The 26425-nt window shown below is 45.6% G+C and overlaps 1 protein-coding gene across 6 annotated transcripts in view; it reads left to right on the forward strand.

Moving 5' to 3' along the window:
• LOC136942520 (NACHT, LRR and PYD domains-containing protein 3-like) overlaps positions 1-26425 on the forward strand; it is a 303339-nt gene that overhangs the window by 47535 nt on the left and 229379 nt on the right. Inside the window, exon 1 of one of the 6 annotated variants that reach the window (XM_067235488.1) lies at positions 13271-13405. The exons of the other annotated variants lie outside the window; for them this stretch is intronic. The gene's annotated coding sequence lies outside the window, so the exon portion shown is untranslated. Of the gene's footprint in view, positions 1-13270; positions 13406-26425 lie in introns of those variants that run through there. 6 annotated transcript variants of the gene reach the window in all.

Raw genomic sequence — 26425 nt, forward strand, 5'->3', positions numbered from 1 at the left:
GGCTCTCAGAGGAGGAGGGGGGAGGGAGGAGGGACTGGGCTCTCAGAGGAGGGGGAGGGAGGGAGGAGGGACTGGGCTCTCAGAGGAGGGAGGGAGGGGATTAGGGAGGGGAGGACTGGGCTCTCAGAGGAGGAGGGGGGAGGGAGGAGGGACTGGGATCTCAGAGGAGGGAGGGAGGGGAGGAGGGAGGGGAGGACTGGGCTCTCAGAGGAGAGAGGGAGGGGAGGATTGGGCTCTCAGAGGAGGGGGAAGGGAAGGGGAGAGCGAGGGACAGAGGGGAAAAGGAGTCCAGGGGGGGCCTTGTGCTCCTGCAGCCAGCACCCCCACAGCCTCCCTCCTGCGTCCTCCTCCACCCCCCTCTCACAGGAGGAGCTGCTGCCCCCCAAGCCCCAGCCGGGTCAGGCCAAGTGAGGCAGCCAGTCCAGCCTCAAATGTCCTCAGGTAAACAAGACCAAACACAGAAAGGCCCAGAAACCAGATTGAGCTAGATAAGCTCCAAAGCACAGATGTGACCTGTTTAAGAGACAGAAACACTGTGACATTGATAAGAAGTGCTGACAGAACACACACAGGACTGATCAAACAGCCAGACTGGACAAAGGGGACAGATATGCAGTGACAAGATGTGTTTCTGTCGACTCATGATTAGATGGGGGTGATTTCCTTGAGTGTATAAAATGATCTCCTGTCTATTGCTCTGTGCACTCTATGCCAGGCTTTCATGTGGATTGCCCATTCATTAGTAAACCATGTACATGTAACTTTTAGTCTGTAGTTTAGAGTTTGTAATGGAAAAATTCTAGTGGCACTGTGTAGATTTGAATAGTCAAGAGATGGCGGTTTCAATAAATTTATTTAGCTTGTACAAATTAAGAATTAACAAAGTACTTTGTGATCAGTCATAACGAAGGAGGTGCTAGCCACAGGTCGTTCGCAAGAGTGATGAAGAACAACCCTAAAACCCTGCCTTATATAAACTTTAGATCAAATGGTTCTTCTGATGGTCAATCCATCAATGTAGCAAACTCTGTGATTGGTCAGCACTGCTCAGTGACAGTTTGACTCCATACCAAGTGTCCCACAGTTCTTTGATGTGGCATCTCTCCCCAAATCAGTAGATAGTAAAGCCACAGGAGTTCACCACTCAAATGGTCAACTGTCCTTTGTGTGGACATCTTCAAACAAGTATTTGCACCACCCATGCAACAGGAAGGGTCAGAGCAGCTTGATCAGTTCATCTATCTTAAACTGCTCCCTCAGATCACAATAACAATACAATTGAATCCACATTGTCTCCAGACCAACTGTCTCATCCTCCCCAGGTGTCATAAACTGCAAATGGCATCTCTACCAAATGGAGTTGATTCAACATTCATTGTATCAAGCTTCTCAACCAACTTTAAAACACACACATTATAACTGTATTCCAAATTTCCACCACAAGTTTCAGCCTCATTATTTGTAAGGATCCCCAAAGCCCAGAGTGTCCTCCTCTCCAGACCAACATGACACAGGGAGTCAGTTGGCTGAGCGGTGAGGGAGTCGGGCTAGTAATCCGAAGGTTGCCAGTTCGATTCCCGGTCATGCCAACTGACGTTGTGTCCTTGGGCAAGGCACTTCACCCTACTTGCCTCGGGGGAATGTCCCTGTACTCACTGTAAGTCGCTCTGGATAAGAGCGTCTGCTAAATGACTAAATGTGACACAGAGCGTTCCTTGACTCTGACCACCACACTACTGTCACAACTATGCACTTCTGATCCTAGATGTACTGTATACTCTCTATACGCACTGTACTTTATGTGTCGCTTTGGATACAAATGTCTGCCAAATTCATCACATGTTAATATATGAACTCAGAGTTCCAGAGTCCACATGATTGAAGTGACAGACGGAGGGGCCAGGTGATGTTCTAGAATCCAGAGTGTGTCTAGATCCTCCATACCCTGATTGTTACACTTAGAAACTTGACTTATTGAATTGGTGTTGTAGTTGGTCCTGTTTGCAGTTTCCTTCTTCACTAGACCTTTGCCCAATAACATCATATAAGGCCAACACATAGTGCTTGTATTGTGGGAAAATTGGAACCTTTAGAGTCCAACTTGATACACCTCTCATTGTTTATCCCAACACAAGCTCTTCTCCTGTCTGGCCCCCCAGTGGTGGAACCAACTCCCCACCTCCATCAGAGACACTGACTGTCTCCCCACCTTCAAGAAAAGGCTCAAGACGCACTTGTTCCGGGAGTACAACGGTACTTAGGAATGGTTTGCTGGACCCCATGTTAGTTTCCTCAAGGATCGCAATGACTCTTGCTTAGAGCCTTGCTGCTCTTGTTGGTTAGTGGTAACTGATTTAAATTGTTGAAATATTTTTTACTGTTGCTTGCTTTTCTACAGGTACACTTGCACTTATAGCGATTCATGTTGTTTAATTGTAACTTGTTTAACTACATGCTCTTGTGGTTCTTCCCTTTGGCACTTATTTTGGTTGTTCTCAATATGTGCTTCATGTTTTGGCTACCCACAATGTTTTTGGGGCTATCTTGTTGTTCTTATCAGTTACATTTACATTTACATTTACATTTAGTCATTTTGCAGACGCTCTTATCCAGAGCGACTTACAGTAAGTACAGGGACATTCCCCTGAGGCAAGTAGGGTGAAGTGCCTTGCCCAAGAACACAACGTCAGTTGGCATGACCGGGAATCGAACTGGCAACCTTCGGATTACTAGCCCGACTCCCTCACCGCTCAGCCACCTGACTCCCAGTTACCTATGCACTTTGTAAAGCTCTCTCTTGGAAGTCGCTTTGGATAAAAGCGTCTGCTAAATGAATAAATGTAAATGTTTATTCCAGTTTTTTTCAACTGCTTACACACATTTTTCTTTTCCTCTTTTTTTCAAAACTTTACACACAAATCCAAGAATTGCACACACAAAATGCAAAATGCCTCTCATATCTTGCAAACATTTGTTTTATGTTGCACACCTTTGCCATAATATTACATTTTTGGATATATCATATACACACAGTTATTCAAAACCTAAAACTCTTCTTTCATGAGCTCCTATGTACATTTCTGTATTGGCACAGATGTTGAAATATTCATGGTAAACACGAAAACAAGATTGAAACCAAACTTTTTTTTTTACGGTAAGCATTTGTGGTTGTGAATACAGTATTACACAGTACGAAAGAAAGAGTGTAGTAGGACAGAATCCAAACCTAAAAAGAAGGTGATTACGGAATGGTGTGTGTGTGCCATGAACTGTAGCATACAGTAATATATACTCTGTTCTACAATATTGTCAGAATGTCTTCTTACAGTCACTGTACTGTTTCACAGTATGATACAGTAATCCACCAGACTGTGACCAATCATGCAGTGCACTGCAGTCAATGGATGCATGGGTGTTACAGTTTTTCTCGATTGCTTAAGCACAATATTGATCGTTTTGTTTTGTTTTTCAAAACACCTCACACAGTTAGCACAACCACACACCCAATGAGCAAAACACCTCAGATCCTTTGCAAAATGAAACACTCTTGTAAAAACTATACTTATTTAACAAAACCATATTTTGTTACCATATGAAACACACACGTTGCATATGACTTAATTCTGTTTGTACCAGTTACACACTGCTGTTGCAAACCTAACACACTTTTAGCAATTCTACTTATCAATGATTAGTGTAAGTGAAGTACACAGAGAAAGTGCATGTGGTGAATATACAAAAAATTCACCAAACACTACACAAGACCGATGCTGCAGACTGATGGAAATATAATTCATTTTTCTCCACATACCCAAATTTTCTCAACATGGAGAATCACAACAAAAACAACGAAACATGTCTCAGTTTTCATAGCTGCATACTGTGTAAGCTATCGGACAAACATAACATTGTATCCAGTACCCAAAAATAAAAATAAAATAAAAAATCTGAAAACAAAACTGAAAATACAGTACAGAAAATGCTTTACATCATCTCTCCGCCTAGCTGGATCTGGCCAGAGAATTTCATCGACATCACAGGCAATATCGTCATTGGCAAGGCAATGTGGGAAGAACCGTCTGGAATGTTGAATCCATCCTTGTACTGCCCCAGCGTCGATTTGGTCACAGGTCCTCCATGTCCTGAATGAGGGGTACCTGAGCCTGGGGCCGGAGATCGTACACCTTCCACCGCCATGCCGAGAAAAACTCTTTGATTGGGTTAAGAAACGGAGAGTATGGTGGAAGGTAAAGGATTGTGAACTGTGGATGGTGTTGAAACCAGTTCTGGACCAGAGCAGAGCGGTGGAATGACACATTGTCCCAGAGGACAGTGAATTGCATCTGGTGCATGTGGTTAACTGCAGTGATGATGTTTTGCAATCGGTCCAAAAATGTGAGGAATGTGAGCTGTGTTATAAGGGCCCATATTGGCATGACGGAGGAGGACCCCATTCTGGGTGATGGCAGCACAAAGGGTGATGTTACCCCCACGTTGCCCCGGGACATTGATGATAGCCCTGTGGCCGAATGCATTTACCCCTAAAAATGCAATGAGAGGCAGGGAGAGACCGGTGACTGCTTTCACCGGTCTCTCTCCCATCTGACCCCTCACCCCTGCTCTCCTCTCCCCATCCTCTCCTCCTCGGCTCTCTCACACACGTATATACACACACCTTATCCCACTCACACACATGTAGACTAGTTGGGCCTACCTCCCACCTAGTCATCTCATTCCAGTCCCTTTAGACCTACACACAACTCTCCTCCCCTCGCATCCCTTCTCCACTCTACTCTCTCACTTGCACCCAGCTCCTCCTCACTGTCTCTCCCTTGTCTGACCTCTCACCCCCAACTCCACTCACCATCTATCTCTCCTATCTGACCTCTCACACCTGTCTGCTCTCACACCTCTCTATCCCCTCTGACCTCCTACCCCTGTTCTGCACACACATGCAGACTATTTGGGCCTACCTCCCACCTAGTCCTCTCACTCCGCTCTCTTTAGTCTCATCTATTCTCTCTCCCTCCTCCCTGCCTCTCACCCTCTCTGCCTCTCCTCCACCTGGCCTCTCACCCCTTGCTCTACTCTCACAATCTGTCTCTCCCACCTCACCTCTCCCACCTGGCTACTCTCACATCTTTCTATCCCATCTCACCTCTCACATGTGCCTATTTCCTTTTCCCTACTCATTTTTTCCCCCCTTACTCCACCTCTCTTGCCTAAACCCAATTATCCCTTTTGCATGTTTACTCTAATTTCTGGCCCAGTGGTTCCCAGACTTTCTGTGCTGGCCCCCCCTTTGGTACATAAGAACATTTCAAATCTGCCTTCCTGTTCTTATGTCAGAGCGACCGAAGATATTGCACAATAGTTTGACGCTGAATATGGTCGATTGAATGTTCACAGACTTTGCAAAAAAGTATTGATCTATCCTCATAAAGCTCGGCTGAAAACTCCCTGGCCCTGTCTATTCCTGTAATTTTGGTTGATAAGTGTTTCCGTGTCAGTTCTTCAGGGCTGAATCTCGGCATTTTTGACTAACGTTTTAATTATTGGCTACAGTAGCTAGTCAAACATGAACGTTACTGTATCAGTTTCAGGTTTGACAGATTTCCTTCGATTGCCAGCACAGACCAACCTGCAATGGTGGCAATGGGCTCTGTTTACAGGTTAAATATTTTGAAAGAATAGGGACGTAATATGAGTTGACAAGTTTATTTAAATTTTGCCTCAGACCAATGCATTGTATCTGCGGGTTTTCTTCGGAATTCTGCACTTGCGATTTGTTTGTGCCTGTGGTGAAGCCAAAGACAAGATATGTGTTGTCATTTTTTCTAGTCTTTGCCTTGGAAGGAAATTGCTTTTGGAAGCACATTTGGCGATGCTTCATCCTCTGCTTTGCGTTTACGTGGGAGCCCCGTCAAAAACTTGTCCATGTTATGTTTGTAGTGTAATTTATTGATTGATTCATTCCATCCGCGCCCCGTGCCCCCCCTGCAATGGCTCCTCCCACTTTGGGAACCACTGTTTTAGCCTTTTATCTCCCCCTAACCCTAACCCACCCCCTTGCCTGAACCCAACCACCCCTTTCACATTTCTACTCTACTCTCTAACCCTTTAGCTCAGCCTAACCCCAACCCCACCCCCCCTTGCCTAAACCCAACCGTTCCTGTGTATGTGTATGTCTGCTCCATTCTCTTTTCCTTCAACTCATTCTAACCCTGTCTGCTCTCACCTCTCACCCTCCTCACTCCTCCTCACCCTCCTTCTGCTCCACACCACACACACACACACACACACACACACCCTCACACACACACTCTCTCTCTCTCTCTTCTTCTCCTCTCTCCCTCCTCCCTGCCTCTCACCCTATTCCCTCCCATGTCATCTACACTCTAACTGTTTTGCTTTCCTTCCAGAACAGCAAGGCCCAGCCCCCTCCCTGGGTCGTCCGGCTCCACACACACGCCCGTACACACCCATGTGTCTCTTCTCTCGCCCTCTCCCTCTCTCCCTCCCATCTTTTCCCTAGACCATGTCAATTCTGTTACCGCTTTTGGTGGATCACCTGAGGTTTCTGGGAGACCAGTGATGCGGTTTCTCTTTTTTCCTTTTTGGATCTTCTGCGTTCCCCAGGCTGCCTCTGTTGATCTGTAGCCGTAGGCCGGCCCCACTTACCTGCGTCCCCTTTTCCTTTGGCGTTGCCTGACGAGCTCTGCCATTCCAGGGAGCGAAACCGGTCGCGGCCAGTTAGCCATCGCGTTGCGTTTATTCTGGTCTGAGCTGGCAGGTGGCTCTACCCGGAGTGTGATGGTCTACGTTTTGCACTGAAACTTTTATTTGCTGAGGAGCACCCTCACACTCTGTCTCTCCCCTTCTCTCCATCCTACTCACTCTATCTATCCATCTACATCTCTCTCTCTCTGTCTCTCTCTCTCTGTCTCTCTCTCTCTCCCTACCTCACCCCTCACCTCAGCCAGTACTGTTTATATCACTCATGTGTCACTGCTGTTAACCTCTTCTTCCCACAGCTCATCATTTCACAGATGACCTCTACTCTTCACACATCCCAGATTTGGTATAGCTTCTTATCTTTCAGGCCCCTTTTAGCTTTTCACATCAGGTTAGCTACTCGGACAGGTATGACACCCACCCACCCACTCACACACACACACACACACACCCTCCACTTTTTTTTTTTTACTCCCCCTCTGCCCCTTAGTTCCCTTTTCAGTCTCTCACCCTCCTTGTCTTGTCTCCCCTTTTCCTTTTTCCTCTCTCCTGTTCACTCTCAGTATGGAGGGGCCTAGCCCCTGTCTCTTTGTGTTGTAGCCCGTGACCCTGGCAGATGCCCGTGCACTCACTCTGACCCTTGCTTATCGGTTCTCCGATCTGCTCGGCGATGGGATTTCTCAGACTTCACCCCCTTCTCACTGTGGTCTCAGACAGTCTCTGTGTTTCCAGCTGGTCTACTGCTAGGGCCCCTGAAGAGGTGATTAATACCAGAATAAACACATTGAGGACCTAAACTCTTGTAACACTTTGATATTGTTGTTCCAATGAGACAAGTGTCCTGTAGCACCACTAGGGGGCAGCAATTGGACATGGCTGCATTGTGAACCACTTGTCTGGGCCTCCTGTTTGTGTGTGTCTGTGTTCACCTCACTACCACACAACAACCACACACAGTCAACAATGGAACACAATCTCTTCCTTCCTCTTACCTCCTCTCTATCTCTCTGCCTTCCTCACCTATTTTCTATCTCTCTTCTGTCCTCTTGTAAAATAATTGATGTGGGTTCGAGAGTAATTGGGTGTGCTTTGCCTTCGGCAAGGGCACAACCTTTGTTCTCTCACATATATATTATTATTATTATTTTTATTATTCTTTTTGCCCCCCTAAAACTCAGTCAATATTTGGCCTACATAGACAAAGTAGGTGTCAAACGTTTCGTCTTGGTAGCGATTGAGTTGCTTCTATTGGAATTTACGTTCCGTTGCATGGTTTAGGCTGAAGTTAAGTTTTTGTGGCGAAAAGTGAAGCTAACGGTGGCTAATTTGCTAGCCACAGTCACTGACGTTACTAACGTCACTACGTCACTAACGTCACGAAAACACGCGTGACTACCTTTGGCAGAACATTCGTTTCGCATCTGTTAACTTGGGGGATAGATAGGCTAACTATAGCTTTACTGCAAGGCAGCTGCAGAAACGCCACAAGAAAAGAGGCCAGGGTGATAACTATTTACTCATTTTACTTTGTGATATGACACACAATTGTGATGTGTAATGTACAATATAAGCTGATATTATTAAGGAAGTACATCTACTTTCGGAAACAGTAGTCTACTATTTCACTGAAGTATTAGCATCATGACATTAGCCTGTGTTGCCCGGGCAACACATACTACAGTGGTCTATGATGTAGCGTTATCTGTTTTCAATCGTTAAAATAAACATTCCTCACATATACATTTTCGTTGTAGGATTTATTCTGACATTAGTAAACGATTTGTTGGTGAAATTACCATTACCTGTGGTTTCAAACCAGTGTAGCTCACTGCAACGCTGTAGCCTACCCGAGACACTAGTGTGAGTAGCTAACAAAAACTCCTCAGCTGTTTAAGTCAAACGGCGACAGAACATGTTCGGCACTCCCCTTACTCAAAAGTCTTTCAATAGTTGAAACAATCTGACTACTAACCTGAACTTCATTGCCACAGCCTAAACTTTGTCAATCTGTTGATGAAAATAATTAATTTCAGCCTAAACCGTACAACGGAACGTTAAATCGAATTCAACCAACGCAATCGCTACCAAGACGAACACAGCAGTAGTCTAGTGCTGTACTGTAGTAGTAGAATTTACCGGGGCAGCTTTTCCACACAGGGCTATATCGCATTTTGCGTTGTTACTGACAATGATCGCTACCAGTGAGCTTTTTATGAATGAGCGATTTTCCACTAAATAAATGTCAAGCTTATTTACGTTTTTGGGGGCATATTTTCAGTTAGCAGATGGTACTGTTTGAATCGCGATTCTATCTTCTGCCGGTAAAGTCGTAGAATAATCTTCAAAGGGGGTTCCTTATTAATGAATGAATGCAATATGAGTAGGCTAAATGCCTGAAAATATCACGAGAAGGGACAACTTAAAAGGACGTTTAAGTCATAGAGATTAGGTCCATTTTTACACCGGTCTGCCAAATGTATTCGTTTTGATTCAGCCTGTCAGCTGCCTCTTGCAGGGGAAATGAGAAGACATCATATTTCATTCTACACTTCACTCGTATTTTGAGTTGTAAATGAGCAGCAAAAAAAAGATGCTTTTAAATCTATGTAATCTTTATAAATAATAAGTAGGCCCGATGCATTTTTATATAAAATATACAGACCCCTGTGCAACCGACGCAAGCAAGCACACCCTACAATTTCCCCAGAAATTGTACCCTCTCTAGTTTGACTTGGTTTTTATGTCTATTGTTAAGGAACATCCTGAGACTTTGCAGAAATGATTTGGGGCAATAGGGGCAGGATGAAAGGGAATGATTGTTTGACCTAAGGTGCTGAACCACCCTGTAGGACAGTATACCCTGAGGGGGTTGAGTGGAGCATCTTATTCAGACTTCTATCTAGGATTCTTGATACAATCTGTAGCAGAGCCAACAGACAAACCACGTACCATCACACCTTTCCCCTACCCCCGACAAGGAGAAAGGGGGTTTTCCCCCTTGTCCTTATCTCCAGAGCAGGAGCTTCAAAGCTTCTGGCCCAGCATGGGGTCAGAAGGTAGACCAAAATGGCCTTACAGTATGGAGACAAAGGATTTTAAGGAAGAACTAACTTTTCTGGATTTAAAAACATATTCTCAAGGACTACATGGCTCATGGACACTATTTCAATGACAGTAGTTGATGTGTTATAATGTATGCTTTCCCTTTAATGCTGTGTTGATATAATTTGATGTTTTAATGTAACTTCCTTTCCTGTTATGATAAATCAGCCAATCTTGATATCAAAATGATTCGAATCTACAAACTAAACCATTTATTAATGTTGTATTGTTATATTTTGAAGTATAAGCAATACAAGGACATTTGAAATAGCTGAACTCTGAAAAGTTATCAACCACTTCACACCCATACGTCAATCTCAGGATGGACGCCCAGGTGGGAGTAACTGACCAATCAAAGAGTTCACCTCCAAAAGGATACCCCCTTTCGCAAGGATTATAAAACCTCGACGCACAAGCAATCCTGGCTTTTTCGCAAGGATTCACCGGAAGTGTTCGCGACACATCTGACCTATCCTTCTCAATCAGCCACTCACTGGACCACTAGGAACTTGAACGAAAGATTCCTTTGCTCTAACCGTTTGACAACGACGAACGGAACTTTGACTCTTCTTCTTCAAACTGACAACAGTAACTGCGATATTGCTACATTTTTTACTTGTGAACATTGGCATATTGTGATTTAATTTGTTACGTTTGATTTTAGTTTGCAAATGATTTAACCTAACTTTCGTTAGGATTAGTTAACATACTCTCCCATTGTTCTCCAGAAGCCTATCTCTCTCTCTCTCCCTTCCCCCTCCCCACACGCTCTCAACCTACCATCTTGTACCAACCCTCATCATAGTTTTGGACCTACTATATACAGTTCAACTCAACTCACTTTCAACTAACCTATAACTTCTCTGGTATTTGTTCATTATAGTACATTTCCTTAAATAAATCATTGTTTATAATACTCGCATTATCCCTCACGTTATCTGATCTGCTCTACTTTCATAGAATTCACTACTTAAGATTAGACTGATTATTACGAAGGCTATTATTCAATAAGGTTTCCTCTGTCCCTTTAACAAATAAGAGGTGGTGCCCCCAAGAACTACATACTTTATTATAAATTAAGTATTGCTAATCTTAAACGAGCAAACCCCGCTACAAATCTATATTAATGACCTAAGGGGAAGTTCTTGTTAGGTAATGTACGGTACAGAATAAATCATTTGTATTCATCCGGCATCCTGACTATTCAACTACACAGTGTCTTCAGATTTTCCACCACACTCTCACCCCTTCTCTATCTTTCTCCTTTCCTGTCAACCTCTTTGTATTTCTCTCTCCCTTCCTCTCACCTCCCTCTAACTCTTTCAATTTTAATTGTTTATCTCAGTGCCTGGTATTTGTTCCTCCCCCTCTCTCCTCTCCTTCCCCTCTCTCCTCTCCTCCCCCTCTCACCCCTCCCACCTTCCCCTATTTCTCCTCCCCCTTTCTGCCCCCTCTCCCCTTTCCCCCTTTTCACCTCTTGTCTTCGCTCCTCCTTTCCTCCTCTCTCCACGCCCTCTCTACTCACCTCCCCCTATCTCTCATCCCATCTCTTTCTCCTCTCCGCTCTCCTCTCCTCCCCCTCTCCTCCTTTTCTTCCTCCCCCTATATCCCCTCACATTGGGCATGCATGCACCCTTACAGAAGAAAGTTCCAGTAATGAGACTCCAAACAAGATCAACTGGTCCAAACAGAAGTGAGTGTGGGTGTATGTACAGTTAGGTCCATAAGTATTTGGACATTGACACAATTTTCATAATTTTGGCTCTGTATACCACCACAATGGATTTGAAATGAAACAATCAAGATGTGCTTTAAGTGCAGACTTTCAGCTTTAATTTCAGGGTATTTACATCCAAATCAGGTGAACGGTGTAGGAATTACAATGCATTTTATATGTGGCCCCCCCCCCTTTTTAAGGGACCAAAAGTAATTGGACAATTGGCTGCTCAGCTGTTCCATGGCCAGGTGTATGTTATTCTCTCATAAAGGGAGTTCGTTATTTCATTGACAAGGAGCAGATAAAAGGTCTAGAGTTCATTTCAAGTATGGTATTTGTGTTTGGAATCTGTTGCTGTCAACTCTCAATATGAAGTCCAAAGAGCTGTCACCATCAGTGAAGCAAGCCATCGTTAGGCTGAAAAATCAAAACAAACCTATCAGAGAGATAGCAAAAACATTAGGTGTGGCCAAATCAACTGTTTGGTACATTCTTAAAAAGAAAGAACGCACTGGTGAGCTCAGCAACACCAAAAGACCCGGAAGACCACGGAAAACAACTGTGGTGGATTACAGAAGAATTCTTTCCCTGGTGAAGAAAAACCCCTTCACAACAGTTGGCCAGATCAAGAACACTCTCCAGGAGGTAGGCGTATCTGTGTCAAAGTCAACAATTAAGAGAAGACTTCACCAGAGTAAATACAGAGGGTTCACCACAAGATGTAAACCATTGGTGAGTCTCAAAAACAGGAAGACCAGATTAGAGTTTGCCAAAAAACATCTAAAAGAGCCTGTACAGTTCTGGAACAACATCATATGGACAGATGAGACCAAGATCAACTTGTACCAGAATGATGGGAAGAGAAGAGTATGGAGAAGGGAAGGAACTGCTCATGATCCAAAGCATACCACCTCATCAGTGAAGCATGGTGGAGGTAGTGTTATGGCGTGGGCATGTATGGCTGCCAATGGAACTGGTTCCCTTGTATTTATCGATGATGTGACTGCTGACAAAAGCAGTAGGATGAATTCTGAAGTGTTTCGGGCAATATTATCTGCTCAGATTCAGCCAAATGTTTCAGAACTCATAGGACGGCGCTTCACAGTGCAGATGGACAATGACCCGAAGCATACTGCGAAAGCAACCAAAGAGTTTTTTAAGGCAAAGAAGTGGAATGTTCTGCAATGGCCAAGTCAATCACCTAAATCCAATTGAGCATGCATTTCACTTGCTAAAGACAAAACTGAAGGGAAAATGCCCCAAGAACAAGCAGGAACTGAAGACAGTTGCAGTAGAGGCCTGGCAGAGCATCACCAGGGACGAAACCCAGTGTCTGGTGATGTCTATGGGTTCCAGACTTCAGGCTGTCATTGACTGCAAAGGATTTGCAACCAAGTATTAAAAGTGACAATTAGATTTATGATTATGTTAGTTTGTCCAATTATTTTTGGTCCCTTAAAAAGGGGGGGGCCACATATAAAATGTGTTGTAATTCCTACACCGTTCATTTGATTTGGATGTAAATACCCTGAAATTAAAGCTGAAAGTCTGCACTTACAGCACATCTTGATTGTTTCATTTCAGTGGTGGTATACAGAGCCAAAATGCTGAAAATTGTGTCAATGTCCAAATACTTATGGACCTAACTGTATGTGGGTGTGACACATTCAAATATGTAAGGTATGTTCCATAAACAATAATAACAGCAGTAAGAGGAGTCTTTAATGTTGGGATCAGATCAGTAAAAGGCAGCACTACAGGTGATCAGACTGTCAGTATTACTGTCAGACACACACAGAACCAGATGGAGCACAGAGAGGAGGCTGATGGTGAAAAAGGTCAGTAGAAGGTGTTTATTCACATGTTGGAGAGTGAAGATTTACTGTCAGTCCAGGATAGGTTATGATTAAGTAAATTAGCATCTCTATTCCTGGTCTGATGTCTTATCCTTTCAAATACTGGACATGTGTTTGTTTAACAGAATAAATCCTTGGCTACAATGTAACATTATTTCATGTTTGTTAAACATGTCTTTTGTGTCTGTAAATGTTATCATAGGCTATTGTGTGTTGGCAACAATGTCAGTCAGTGGTTAAGGACCTCCCACCTGTGCTGATCAACAGGAAGAGGATGTACTGTGTTATCAGTTATCAGTGTCCAGTGAGGAGACAGACTAGGATATTTGACAACAACACTGTATGTGTCATTAAGGGTTTAAAGAATATTATATTTGTATATCATATTTAGAGTGCTTCGGTCCTCTATAGACTGGGGAGCTAGTGCTAACAGCTTTTGATTGTGGGTCAAAGAGATGGATAGTGTATGACAACCCATGATGACATAAACCTTCATTCAATACACCATCTAGTGTAAACCTGTTCCATGTGTTCCTCTGTGCATTGGTGAATGTTGCATTGGCAATGTGCAAGAGTATCCTGAGCATGAGAAAGACCCTGATCAGAGACAGGGCAGAGAGAGGAGGGTTCTGGCAGGGCAGGTGATCAGAGACATGGCAGAGAGAGGAGGGTTCTGGCAGGGCAGGTGATCAGAGACAGGGCAGAGAGAGGAGGGTTCTGGCAGGGCAGGTGATCAGAGACATGGCAGAGAGAGGAGGGTTCTGGCAGGGCAGGTGATCAGAGACAGGGCAGAGAGAGGAGGGTTCTGGCAGGGCAGGTGATCAGAGACAGGGCAGAGAGAGGAGGGTTCTGGCAGGGCAGGTGATCAGAGACAGGGCAGAGAGAGGAGGGTTCTAGCAGGGCAGGTGATCAGAGACAGGGCAGAGAGAGGAGGGTTCTGGCAGGGCAGGTGATCAGAGACAGGGCAGAGAGAGGAGAGTTCTGGCAGGGCAGGTGATCAGAGACAGGGCAGAGAGAGGAGGGTTCTGGCAGGGCAGGTGATCAGAGACAGGGCAGAGAGAGGAGGGTTCTGGCAGGGCAGGTGATCAGAGACAGGGCAGAGAGAGGAGGGTTCTGGCAGGGCAGGTGATCAGAGACAGGGCAGAGAGAGAGGAGGGTTCTGGCAGGGCAGGTGATGTAGGCTGCAGGTGAGGGAGGACAAACATCCAGAGTTACAGTACAGAACACAGTACAGTGTTGATCATGTGACAGGGTGACACGTCATGTTTCTGGAATGATTAGGGGTGATTGTACATCAGACTCGCAGAGGTTTTTAAATCATTTTTTTTTTAGATCACATCGTGTTTACAGGGGGAAAGTAGGGTGAAGTGCCTTGCCCAAGGACACAACGTCATTTTGCATGGCCAGAAATCAAACCGGCAACCTTCTGATTACTAGCCCAATTCCCTAACCTCTCCTCTCAGCCACCTGACTCCCTACATGACATAGTTTACACAGAACACGGAGGTTGGCAACACAGAAGATTAAATTTAATTTTCAATGTTACTAAGTTTACTGTCAGAGAGGAGAGAGGGTAGGAACAATACTTTTCTGTTATACCACAAAAGTGTCAGTTAAAAACAAAATTTTCTCATACATGAAAGGGTTTCAACAGTAGAAGTACAAGAATGGAATGTGTGGTCAGAGACAGAGACAGAGAGAGACAGAGAGAGAGAGAGAGAGAGAGAGAGAGAGAGAGAGAGAGAGAGAGAGACAGAGAGAGAGAGAGAGAGAGAGAGAGAGAGAGAGAGAGAGAGAGAGAGAGAGAGAGAGAGAGAGGTGGTAGTCCCTATGTGCCCCACTGTACTGTTCTGTCTGAAAGGAACAGAGAGAGAGAATGACCTGTCTGTATGGTTCAGTCAGGATCATGTCTTAAGGCCGAATTATACTTCTCCGACTCCGTTACGGACGGAGTCTGACGGATTGGTTGAATTTATAGTACTCCGAAGGCTGTGGGTGCTGAAAACACTTCACTGCCAGAAGAGTAGGTGGCGCTGCACTGCGATGCTAGCTAGGTTATCGAAAAGTCGGAGCAAATTTACAAATTAGCCGTTTCATCAATAAAATAAGCACATTTTCAGCAACTACACTGCCCATTTCTCGTCACATTTTAATTCAGATGCTGATTTACATGTACTGTTTAGCTGAAATATGAATTGTAAACTTACAGCAATGGCGGTCAAAGGATTCTGTTCCGTCTTGTTGGTCACGGCAACCCCACCCCCGCCCCTGACGCAAGCGGTTCTTAATACGGACCAATCGCAGCCAAGGGGGATCCGTAAAATGACGGAAGGACGGATAGTCAGGAAAATCAGGAGGTGCACGTAGAGCTCTCCGAGGGGCTCGGAGAGGGCACGGAGAGGGAGTTCCTCGTCGGAGAGGACGTTCCCTGTGTCCGTCTCCGTAAAAACGGAGAAGTATAAATCGGCCTTTAGGAGGCCTAGGATGCTTGACTGATATAAATGACCTGAGTGACAAACCAGCACCTTGGGAAGTGTAGATTTGTTCAATGCAGGTTAATGAAGGAAAGCATGATGATATATCCCATTATGTTTATAACTAAGAGATGAGCCCAATAAGCATCATGTAGACCTCTCCTATATACACAGACTGCATCTTGTAGACCTCTCCTATATACACAAACTGCATCATGTAGACCTCTCATATATACACAGACTGCATCATGTAGACCTCTCCTATATACACAGACTGGATCATGTAGACCTCTCCTATATACACAGACTGCATCATGTAGACCTCTCCTATATACACAGACTGCATCTTGTAGACCTCTCCTATATACAGAGACTGCATCATGTAGACCTCTCCTATATACACAGACCTCATCTTGTAAAACTCTCCTATATACACAGACTGCATCTTGTAGACCTCTCCTATATACAGAGACTGCATCTTGTAGACCTCTCCTATATACACAGACTGCATCATGTAGACCTCTCCTATATACACAGACTGCATCTTGTAGACCTCTCCTATATACACAGACTGAAGAATCAGAATCAGAATGGGATTTATTCGCCATGAAAGTTTGCACAGACAAGGAATTTGCTTTGGCAGGAAGGTGCATACAATAAACATATAGGGACCTAAAATGTAAATATGTGGACTATCTATACTAAGGGTACATAAACTAGCAGTACTAAGTGGGATTCGAATATAATTAAATATACAATAAAATAAAATATAAGTTGCCGTAAATTACAATATAAAAATACAAAAATACAAATATTACAAAAAATACAAATGTACAAGATACAATTTTGTAATGCAGTGCAAAAAGCAGTGTGTTTTAAGCAGGAAGTCATTAGAGTCAGTGTGGTCCCTTGGCCTTGTTGAAGAGGCCAACAGCGGAAGGGAAGAAACTGTTTTTGTGGTGTGAGGTATTGGTCCTGATGGACCGCAGCCTTCTGCCGGAGGGGAGTGACTGAAACAGGGAGTGTCCAGGGTGGGAGGAGTCGGCCACTATCTTCCTCGCTCGCCTCAGGGTCCTCGAGGTGTGCAGGTCCTCGAGGGTAGGCAGATTGCAGCCAATCACCTTCTCAGCAGTGCAGATGATAAGCTGCAGTCTGCTCTTGTCCTTGGCAGTGGCAGCAGCGTACCAGACGGTGATGGAGGAGGTGAGGATGGACTCAATGATGGCTGAGTAGAAGTGCACCATCATTGTCTTTGGCAGGTTGAACTTCTTCAGCTGCCGAAGGAAGTACATCCTCTGTTGTGCTTTCTTGATGAGGGAGCTGATGTTCAGTTCCCAATTGAGGTCCTGGGAGAGGATAGTGTCCAGGAAGCGGAAGGACTCCACAGTGTTGACTGGGGAGTCACACAGGGTGATGGGGGTGAGTGGGGCTGTGTTCCTCCTGAAGTCCACAACCATCTCCACTGTCTTAAGAGCATTGAGCTCTAAGTTGTTCTGGCTGCAACAGGTCTCCAGGTTGGCCGCTTCCCACCTATAATCAGACTTGTCTCCACCAGAGATGAGCCCAATAAGCATCATGTAGACCTCTCCTATATACACAGACTGCATCTTGTATAGTTGTAAACCTCTTCTATATACACAGACTGCATCTTGTAGACCTCTCCTATATACACAGACTGCATCTTGTAGACCTCTCCTATATACAGACTGCATCATGTAGACTTCTCCTATTTATACAGACTGCATCATGTAGACTTCTCCTATATACACAGACTGCATCATGTAGACCTCTCCTATTTACACAGACTGCATCATGTAGACCTCTCCTATTTACACAGACTGCATCATGTAGACCTCTCCTATATACACAGACTGCATCTTGTAGACCTCTCCTATATACACAGACTGCATCTTGTAGACTGCACCCCCCTCAGTCTCACCACGTGTCCCATCTCTGAGTTAACTTTGCCTCAAATGTTCTCAGACGAAACAACTCTGTTACCTCAACCGGTCAGGTTAGCTCTGTCATCTGTTACAGGGAGGGACATGTTCGCAACAACTGCATTTCCTCATTCCTTACATGGTTTCTACAGAACAGAGGCTGACAGACTGATAGACATCAGACATGAGAAGGAGTGATGAGTTGAGGAGTGACTGGCTGCTTCTCAGAAAGAAGAGATTCAAGTTTAAACATTTAGACAGTCCCACCACAGTTACATTTAGACTATCCATCAGTTACATTCAGGGGCGGATGGCCATCGGGGATACCGGGAGAACCTGGTGGGCCGACGGGGTTGGTATGGTCCAAAATACCGGCCCACTGCCATCACCAACCGGCCCTCCCTCTGACATCACCAGCACCTCCAACTATTTTCCATATTACACAGCTTGAACACGTATAATTTGCTCTAAGACCTTAAGTAGTTTACAATCGCTGACTGAGTTTTATACTCCTCCTTGCGATCTGTATTCACACTCATGGTGCCTATTTTTCGAAAATGTTCTGAAGTGTCTTCTGAAATGTGTTCTTACGGACTTCGGAAGTTCAACGTAAGAAATGAAACATATGATGTAATTTCTTTTTAATCATCCAAAATAATGTTATTTGTAAGTGTATGGGTATTTTTACAAGTAAGCCAATGACTGGTCGATACGTGCAATGCGCGTATCGAGTGGGCAACGCGCCGTGTACTGAGTGGGCCGGTCTGACAGTAACTCCCGGGCCATTTTTTTCCCCCAGTTAGCCCCTGGTTACATTGGGAGACTATTTTTGTAAAACATTTAATATTTCCACATGACGCAAGTCTAAATTGTTAAGGTGAGTGTTGTGGTACGACCAAATGCAGGAGAGGTAGCCAGTTAGAGCGTCAAAACAAGGGTTTATTCTTGAACTTGGAAATAGACAAGATACTCACAGTGCAAAGGCAAGACCAACTCTGGACACAAAAATGGAACCTAAATACACAGAACCAAACAAGACACAGGTTGACACGATAAGACTAACGAGAACTGACACCACTCAACGAGACACAGGTGAAGACAATGACAGACACAGGGAAACACTAGGGCAGGGCAAAACCAAAAACAAGGGGGCACGGCTGTGGTCGTGACATAGATAAAACTAGTGCCATCTTCCAAGTTGGAGAACTTCTTCTTCTTCATCTCTCTGTCCCTCTCTCTCTCTTTACCTCTGTCAGTCTTGTCCTCTTCTTCCGCCCCCCCTCCTATTTCTCTCTCTTCCGTTCTCTCTCCTCTTCCTCTGTCTTCCTCTCTCTCTGCCTCTCCCCCTCCATCTCTCTCTCCCCTTCTCCTGTCTACCTCTGTCTTTCTCTCCCTCCTCCTGCTCTCTCTCCTCTTCCTCTTTCTTCCTCTCTCTCTCTGTCTCTCTCTCTCTCTGCAGAACATATTCCTCCATCTCCTCCCTCTCTTGTTCTGTGTACAATTCTCTTCTAATTAGGTTCCACATCCTACATTGTTCAGGCAGCATGACACACAATCAATGATGATCAAAGATGATGCCCAATTCCCTTCGGATTAATATCACCAGTTTCATTGTTTATTTGCTCTGATTCTATCAAGGAGCAGATAGATCTGTAAAATGATTAACGAGCCATGCTGTTTTTGTCATTTATAAAGTTATTCTAAATACTGTAATTACACTGACATTGTTGTAATCCTGTAAACTCTATAAACATAGATAATCATACATCCACACAGACACACGTCATACGTCACTGATCCATCAAGGTTTTCTAAGAGGAAGTGAGGTAGTGCTCAGTACAGCTGATGGAGCAGTATGATGGAGTGGAGCTTGTTGTAAGAGGAAGTGAGGTAGTGCTCAGTACAGTTGATGGTGCAGTATGATGGAGTGGAGCTTGTTGTAAGAGGAAGTGAGGTAGTGCTCAGTACAGCTGATGGTGCAGTATGATGGAGTGGAGCTTGTTGTAAGAGGAAGTGAGGTAGTGCTCAGTACAGCTGATGGTGCAGTAAGATGGAGTGGAGCTTGTTGTCTTCTCTGTTGTCTTCTGTTGTCTTATGTCAGTATGAGGTAAATGACTGAGGTACTGAATACTTTTTAACTGAGTTGTTTACATCATAGTGGTGTGTTCTTAATGAGGGTATAAAGTTAGTTTTCCTTCCTCTCTTGAGGTAGCAGTCTAATAGGTTTGGATTCTAACTGTTGTTTGGTTACAGGTCTACAGGTCTGGCTCAAAATCCTTCTAATCTGACTCTGAGGAGAGAAGTTCTGACTTTGAGAAGGAGGGGGCACTGCCTCTAAAATGAGTCTCTCTGGGGAGAGAGAGGAAGGGGGCACTGCCTCTAAAACTAGTCTCTCTGGGGAACATGACATGGACACCAAAGCTAATAGGTAAGATGAGAATCCATACCTGTTCATGACTGTTCTCCATCTCAGAGCTCAGCAGTGATATTATGACATCATCATTAGTCAGAATAAATGAGACTGAAGGTCTGTCTCTGTTGTGTTGAAGCCCAATCCAGCAGAGACCAGCCTCACCTGTACCCAGCTGTGTGTCCATGAAGAGTGACAGGTCTATGGCTCCACCTATCATGTTCAGCGATGGTGGAGGACCTTCTAATGAGGAAGGGTATGTGGTGGTATATAAGGTCACCAATAATCTGAAGTTTAAAGTAATCATTAAATTCAGGATCATCATGTGACATGTCTACTAAACAAAGTCAGAACTCAGCCTGGCTATGTTCAGACCATGAGGTAGAGGTACACAGTGAGTGGGAGATGTTATTTAATATGATGTCATCAACATGTGGTGTTGATCTTCTCTTTATGTATCTATGGTTTAACCACTAGACCACCATCAGACACATCAAACCCTTTGACCTCCTTGTTGTGTTAGATCAGTGAGAGACAGGACCACAACCTACCAGTCCACTGTGCTGCTTTAATGTTGAACTTTACCTGACATTAACACAGAGACACAACAAACTACCTTGAAACAAATGCAATTATGCAAGCCATGCCATGCTACCATTATGTCATTCCATGTTGGTGCAGACAAATTATTCAAAGCTGCTCTCTCTAATTCAGTAGAGACTAGAGCGAACTTCAGGATAAGCCTGTGAGTTACTTCTCCACCTTTAAAGACTTGACAATTCAGAATCAGAATCAGAAAGGGATTTATTCGCCATGAAAGTTTGCACAGACAAGGAATTTGCTTTGGCAGGAAGGTGCATACAATAAACATATACCTAAAATTTAAATATGTGGACTAACTATACTAAGGGTACATAAACTAGCAGTACTAAGTGGGATTAGAATAGAATTAAATATACAATAAAATATAAGTTGCCTTAAATTACAATATAAAAATACAAAAATACAAATATTACAAAAAATACAAATGTACAAGATACCATGTTGTGATGCAGTGCAAAAGCAGAGTGTTTTAAGCAAGAAGTCATTTGAGTCAGTGTGGTCCCTTGGCCTTGTTGAAGAGGCCAACAGCGGAAGGGAAGAAACTGTTTTTGTGGCGTGAGGTATTGGTCCTGATAGACCGCAGCCTTCTGCCGGAGGGGAGTGACTGAAACAGGGAGTGTCCAGGGTGGGAGGAGTCGGCCACAATCTTCCTCGCTCGCCTCAGGGTCCTCGAGGTGTGCAGGTCCTCAAGGGTAGGCAGATTGCAGCCAATCACCTTCTCAGCAGTACGGATGATACGCTGCAGTCTGCTCTTGTCCTTGGCAGTGGCAGCAGCGTACCAGACGGTGATGGAGGAGGTGAGGATGGACTCAATGATGGCTGAGTAGAAGTGCACCATCATTGTCTTTGGCAGGTTGAACTTCTTCAGCTGCCGAAGGAAGTACATCCTCTGTTGTGCTTTCTTGATGAGGGAGCTGATGTTCAGTTCCCACTTGAGGTCCTGGGAGAGGATAGTGCCCAGGAAGCGGAAGGACTCCACAGGGTGATGGGGGTGAGTGGGGCTGTGTTCCTCCTGAAGTCCACAACCATCTCCACTGTCTTAAGAGCATTGAGCTCTAAGTTGTTCTGGCTGCACCAGGTCACCAGGTTGGCCGCTTCCCACCTATAATCAGACTCGTCTCCACCAGAGATGAGCCCAATAAGGGTGGTGTCGTCCGCAAACTTCAGGAGTTTGACGGACGGATGACTGGAGGTGCAACTGTTGGTGTACAGGGAGAAGAGCAGAGGAGAAAGGACGCAGCCCTGAGGTGATCCGGTGCTGATGGACCGGGAGTCAGAGACTTGTGTTCCCAGCTTAACGCACTGCTTCCTGTCAGACAGGAAGTCTGTGATCCACCTGCAGGTGGAATCAGGCACGTTCAGCTGGGAGAGCTTGTCCTGAAGCAGGGCGGGGATGATGGTGTTGAAGGCAGAGCTGAAGTCCACAAACAGGATCCTGGCATAGGATGCTGGGGAGTCCAGGTGCTGTAGGGTGAAGTGGAGGGCCATGTTAACTGCATCGTCCACAGACCTGTTGGCTCTGTAGGCAAACTGCAGGGGGTCCAGTAGAGGGTCAGTGATGGATTTAAGGTGTGCCAGCACCAGGCGCTCGAAAGACTTCATTACCACAGAGGTCAGGGCGACGGGTCTGTAGTCATTATGTCCTGTTGGCCTTGGCTTTTTGGGCACAGGGATGATGGTGGAGGACTTGAGACAGGCTGGCACATGGCATGTCTCAAGGGAGGTGTTAAAGATGTGGGTAAACACCGGAGACAGCTGGTCAGCGCAGTGCTTGAGGGTGGCTGGAGAGACAGAGTCCGGCCCAGCTGCTTTGCGGGGGTTCTGCCTCTTGAAAAGTCTGTTAACTTCACCCTCCTGAATGGAGAGAGTCGTCACTGTAGAGGGGGGGAGGTGGGAGGCCTCCTGGGTGGGAAGGGGTAGTTCAAGACTGTCCAATTGTCTTTCAAATCTGCAGTAGAACTCATTCAGGTCGTTGGCCAGGCGGGAGTCGTTAGTGGAGTGGGGGGCTCTGGGCTTGTAGTTGGTAATTTGCCTGAGCCCTCTCCAGACAGAAGCAGAGTCGTTTGCAGAGAATTGGTGTTTTAGCCTCTCTGAGTACAGTCATTTAGCCTCCCTCACCGCCTTGCTAAACCTGTTCTTTGACTCCTTGAAACTGTCTTTGTCCCCACTCCTAAACGCGGCCTCTTTCTCTGACCTCAACCTTCTGAGTTTAGCTGTAAACCAGGGTTTGTCGTTGTTGTAGCTTACCCTGGTGCGTGTTGGTATACAGCAGTCCTCACAGAAGCTGATGTATGATGTCACAGCCTCTGTGAGCTCATCCAGACTATTGGTAGCAGTCGTGAACATGTCCCAGTCAGTGCAGTCCAAGCACGCCCGCAGATCCTCCATAGCTTCACTGGTCCACTGTTTTGATGTCCTCACAGCAGGCTTACAGCGCTTTAGCTTCTGCCTGTATGCAGGAATCAGGTGGACCATGGCGTGGTCAGAGTGACCCAGTGCTGCTCGGGGGACCGCATGGTATGCTTTGCTGATTGTAGAGTAGCAGTGATCCAGGGTGTTTCCTTCTCTGGTAGGGCATTTGATGAATTGTCTATATTTTGGGAGTTCTTGAGTGAGATTGCCTTTGTTAAAGTCGCCTAGCACAATAACCAAGGAATCCGGATTTTCATGCTCCACACTCAGTATCTGGCTGGCGAGCACACGTTGAGCCTCGTTAACGCTAGCCTGCGGAGGCATGTAGACGCCAACCAGAATGAATGATGCAAACTCTCGTGGCGAGTAAAAAGATCTACAGTTAATAAAAAATGATTCCAGATCAGGAGAACAGTGCTGCAGAATCACTGTCACATCTTCACACCAGCCACTGTTAATGTAAAAACAAATACCACCGCCTTTCGTTTTGCCAGAGAGCACAGGGTTACGATCCGCTCTCAGCAGTTTGAAACCTGCTAGCTGTAGCGCAGAGTCTGGGATCAGTTCACTCAGCCATGTCTCCGTAAAGCACAAAACGGAAGATGAATGAAAGTCTCTGTTTTTCCACACCAGTAGCTGAAGTTCATCCAGTTTGTTGCTCAGTGAACGCACGTTGGAGAGAAATATCCCCGGTAACGCTGTGCGTGCCCCACGCCGACGGAGTCGCACCAGAGCACCGGCTCGTTTGCCTCTCCTACGGCGCTTCGCTGCTAGGACAAAGCCGAGGGTGGCTTTGACTATAATTCCCACTAATTCCGCCGCTGGAAGCAGAAAAGTGGGAAATAAATCCACAGGAGTTGTAGTCCTGATGTTTAGAAGTACTTCTCTAGTTAGAGAACCCCGGAAATCTTGGCAGAACACTGAATTAACAGACAAAACAAGACAAAAAAGAGCGCACCTAACGACCGAGGCAGCCATCATCGGCGCCATCTTGGATCTGAGTCGGCGCCATCTTGGATCTGATCGGCGCATTTTTACAATTATTGTAAACATGTAATTTTGTTATAATAGCTTTATATACAAATAAAAGAGATCAGAGCAGCTCTAGTGAAGGTTTGACAACAATAACCTCCCTGAAGAAGCCATCTGTACTGGGACTCAATATTCCTATATTATAATATATTTGTCTTATATAAAGTATCCCTCATCACATCCCTACTAAAACACAGGGTTAGAGCTGCTGACTGTAGATACTAAAGTATCCCTCATCACATCCCTACTAAAACGCAGGGTTAGAGATGCTGACTGTAGATACTAAAGTATCCCTCATCACATCCCTACTAAAACACAGGGTTAGAGCTGCTCTCCCCCTCCATCATAACTTTTCTTCTCCATGTCCTAAACTCCTCTCTTACCTCTGGCACCTTCCCCTCTGCCTTCAAACAGGCTTGAGTTACCCCTCTACTCAAAAAACCCTCCCTTAACCCCGCCGTCCTCCATAACTACAGACCGGTATCACTGTTACCCTTCCTTTCAAAAACAATTGAACGTGCTGTATCTAACCAACTGTCTAACTTTCTCTCTCAGAACAACCTGCTTGACCCCAACCAATCGGGCTTCAAGACTGGCCACTCCACAGAGACTGCCCTCCTTTCTGTCACCACTGCCCTCCAGTCTGCCAGAGCGGCTTCCAGGTCATCTGTCATCATTCTGCTGGACCTTTCTGCAGCGTTTGATACGGTTAACCACCAGATCCTGCTCGCCAGACTTTCTGAGATGGGCATCACTGGCACTGCACTCCAGTGGATCTCATCCTACCTGTCGGGAAGATCCTACCAGGTTTCCTGGGGAGGCAAACTGTCAGGCCCTCGCCAGCTCTCCACTGGTGTCCCACAGGGCTCCGTCCTTGGACCCCTCCTCTTCTCTCTGTACACCACCTCACTTGGACCAATCATCACATCCCATGGCTTCTCCTACCACTGCTACGCTGACAACATGCAGCTGTACCTGTCGTTCCCCCCGACCGATCCGGGGATCTCAGCTAGGATTGAGGCCTGCCTCACAGACATCTCCGCCTGGATGACCGAGCACCACCTCCAGCTGAACCTCGCCAAAACAGAACTTCTCATCATCCCGGCTAAACCCTCCATCTCCCACGATCTCTCAATCACCCTGGGATCTGCGACGGTGACCCCTTCATCCTCTGCCAGGAACCTTGGGGTTACCATGGACGACGAGCTCTCCCTCACGGCCCACATTGCTGCGGTCTCCCGGTCGTGTAGATTCACCCTCTACAACATCCGGAAGATCAGGAGATACCTGTCTGAGCACTCCACCCAGCTGCTAGTCCAAGCACTTGTCCTCTCCAAGTTGGACTATTGCAACTCGCTGCTCGCTGGTCTCCCAGCATGTGCAACCCGCCCTCTTCAGAGGATTCAGAACGCAGCGGCCCGCCTGGTCTACAATCTACCCAGACGCTCCCATGTTACCCCGCTCCTCATCTCTCTCCACTGGCTACCTATCATGGCCCGTATCAGATTCAAGACCCTGGTATTGACCTTCCGAGCAGTGAACGGGACTGCACCCGTCTACATCAAGTCTCTCCTGCAGCCTTACACCCCCACCCGTCACCTACGGTCTTCTTCAGACAACCGCCTGGTGGTCCCACCGCTCAAGACCGCCCGGTCCCAACACAAGCTCTTCTCCTGTCTGGCCCCCCAGTGGTGGAATCAACTCCCCACCTCCATCAGAGATACTGACTGTCTCTCCACCTTCAAGAAAAGGCTCAAGACGCACTTGTTCCGGGAGTACAACGGTACTAAGGAATGGTTCGCTTGACCCGATGTTAGTTTCCTCAAGGATCACAATGACTCTTGCTTAGAGACTTGTTGCTCTTGTGGTTAGTGGTAACTGATTTAAATTTTTGTTCTCGCTGTGATATATTGTTTTTATTACTGTTGCTTGCTTTTTTTCCACAGGTACACTTGCACTTATAGCGGTTCATGTTGTTTAATTGTAACTTTTTTAACTACATGCTCTTATGGTTCTTCCCTTTGGCACTTACTTTGGCTGTTCACAATGTGTGCTTCATGTTTTGGCTACTCGCAATGTTTTTTGGCTATCTTGTTGTTATGATCAGTGACCTATGCACTTTTTAAAGCTCTCTCTTGGAAGTC

The sequence above is a fragment of the Osmerus mordax genome, chromosome 1, assembly GCF_038355195.1.
Source record: "Osmerus mordax isolate fOsmMor3 chromosome 1, fOsmMor3.pri, whole genome shotgun sequence".
NCBI classification, from domain to species: domain Eukaryota; kingdom Metazoa; phylum Chordata; class Actinopteri; order Osmeriformes; family Osmeridae; genus Osmerus; species Osmerus mordax.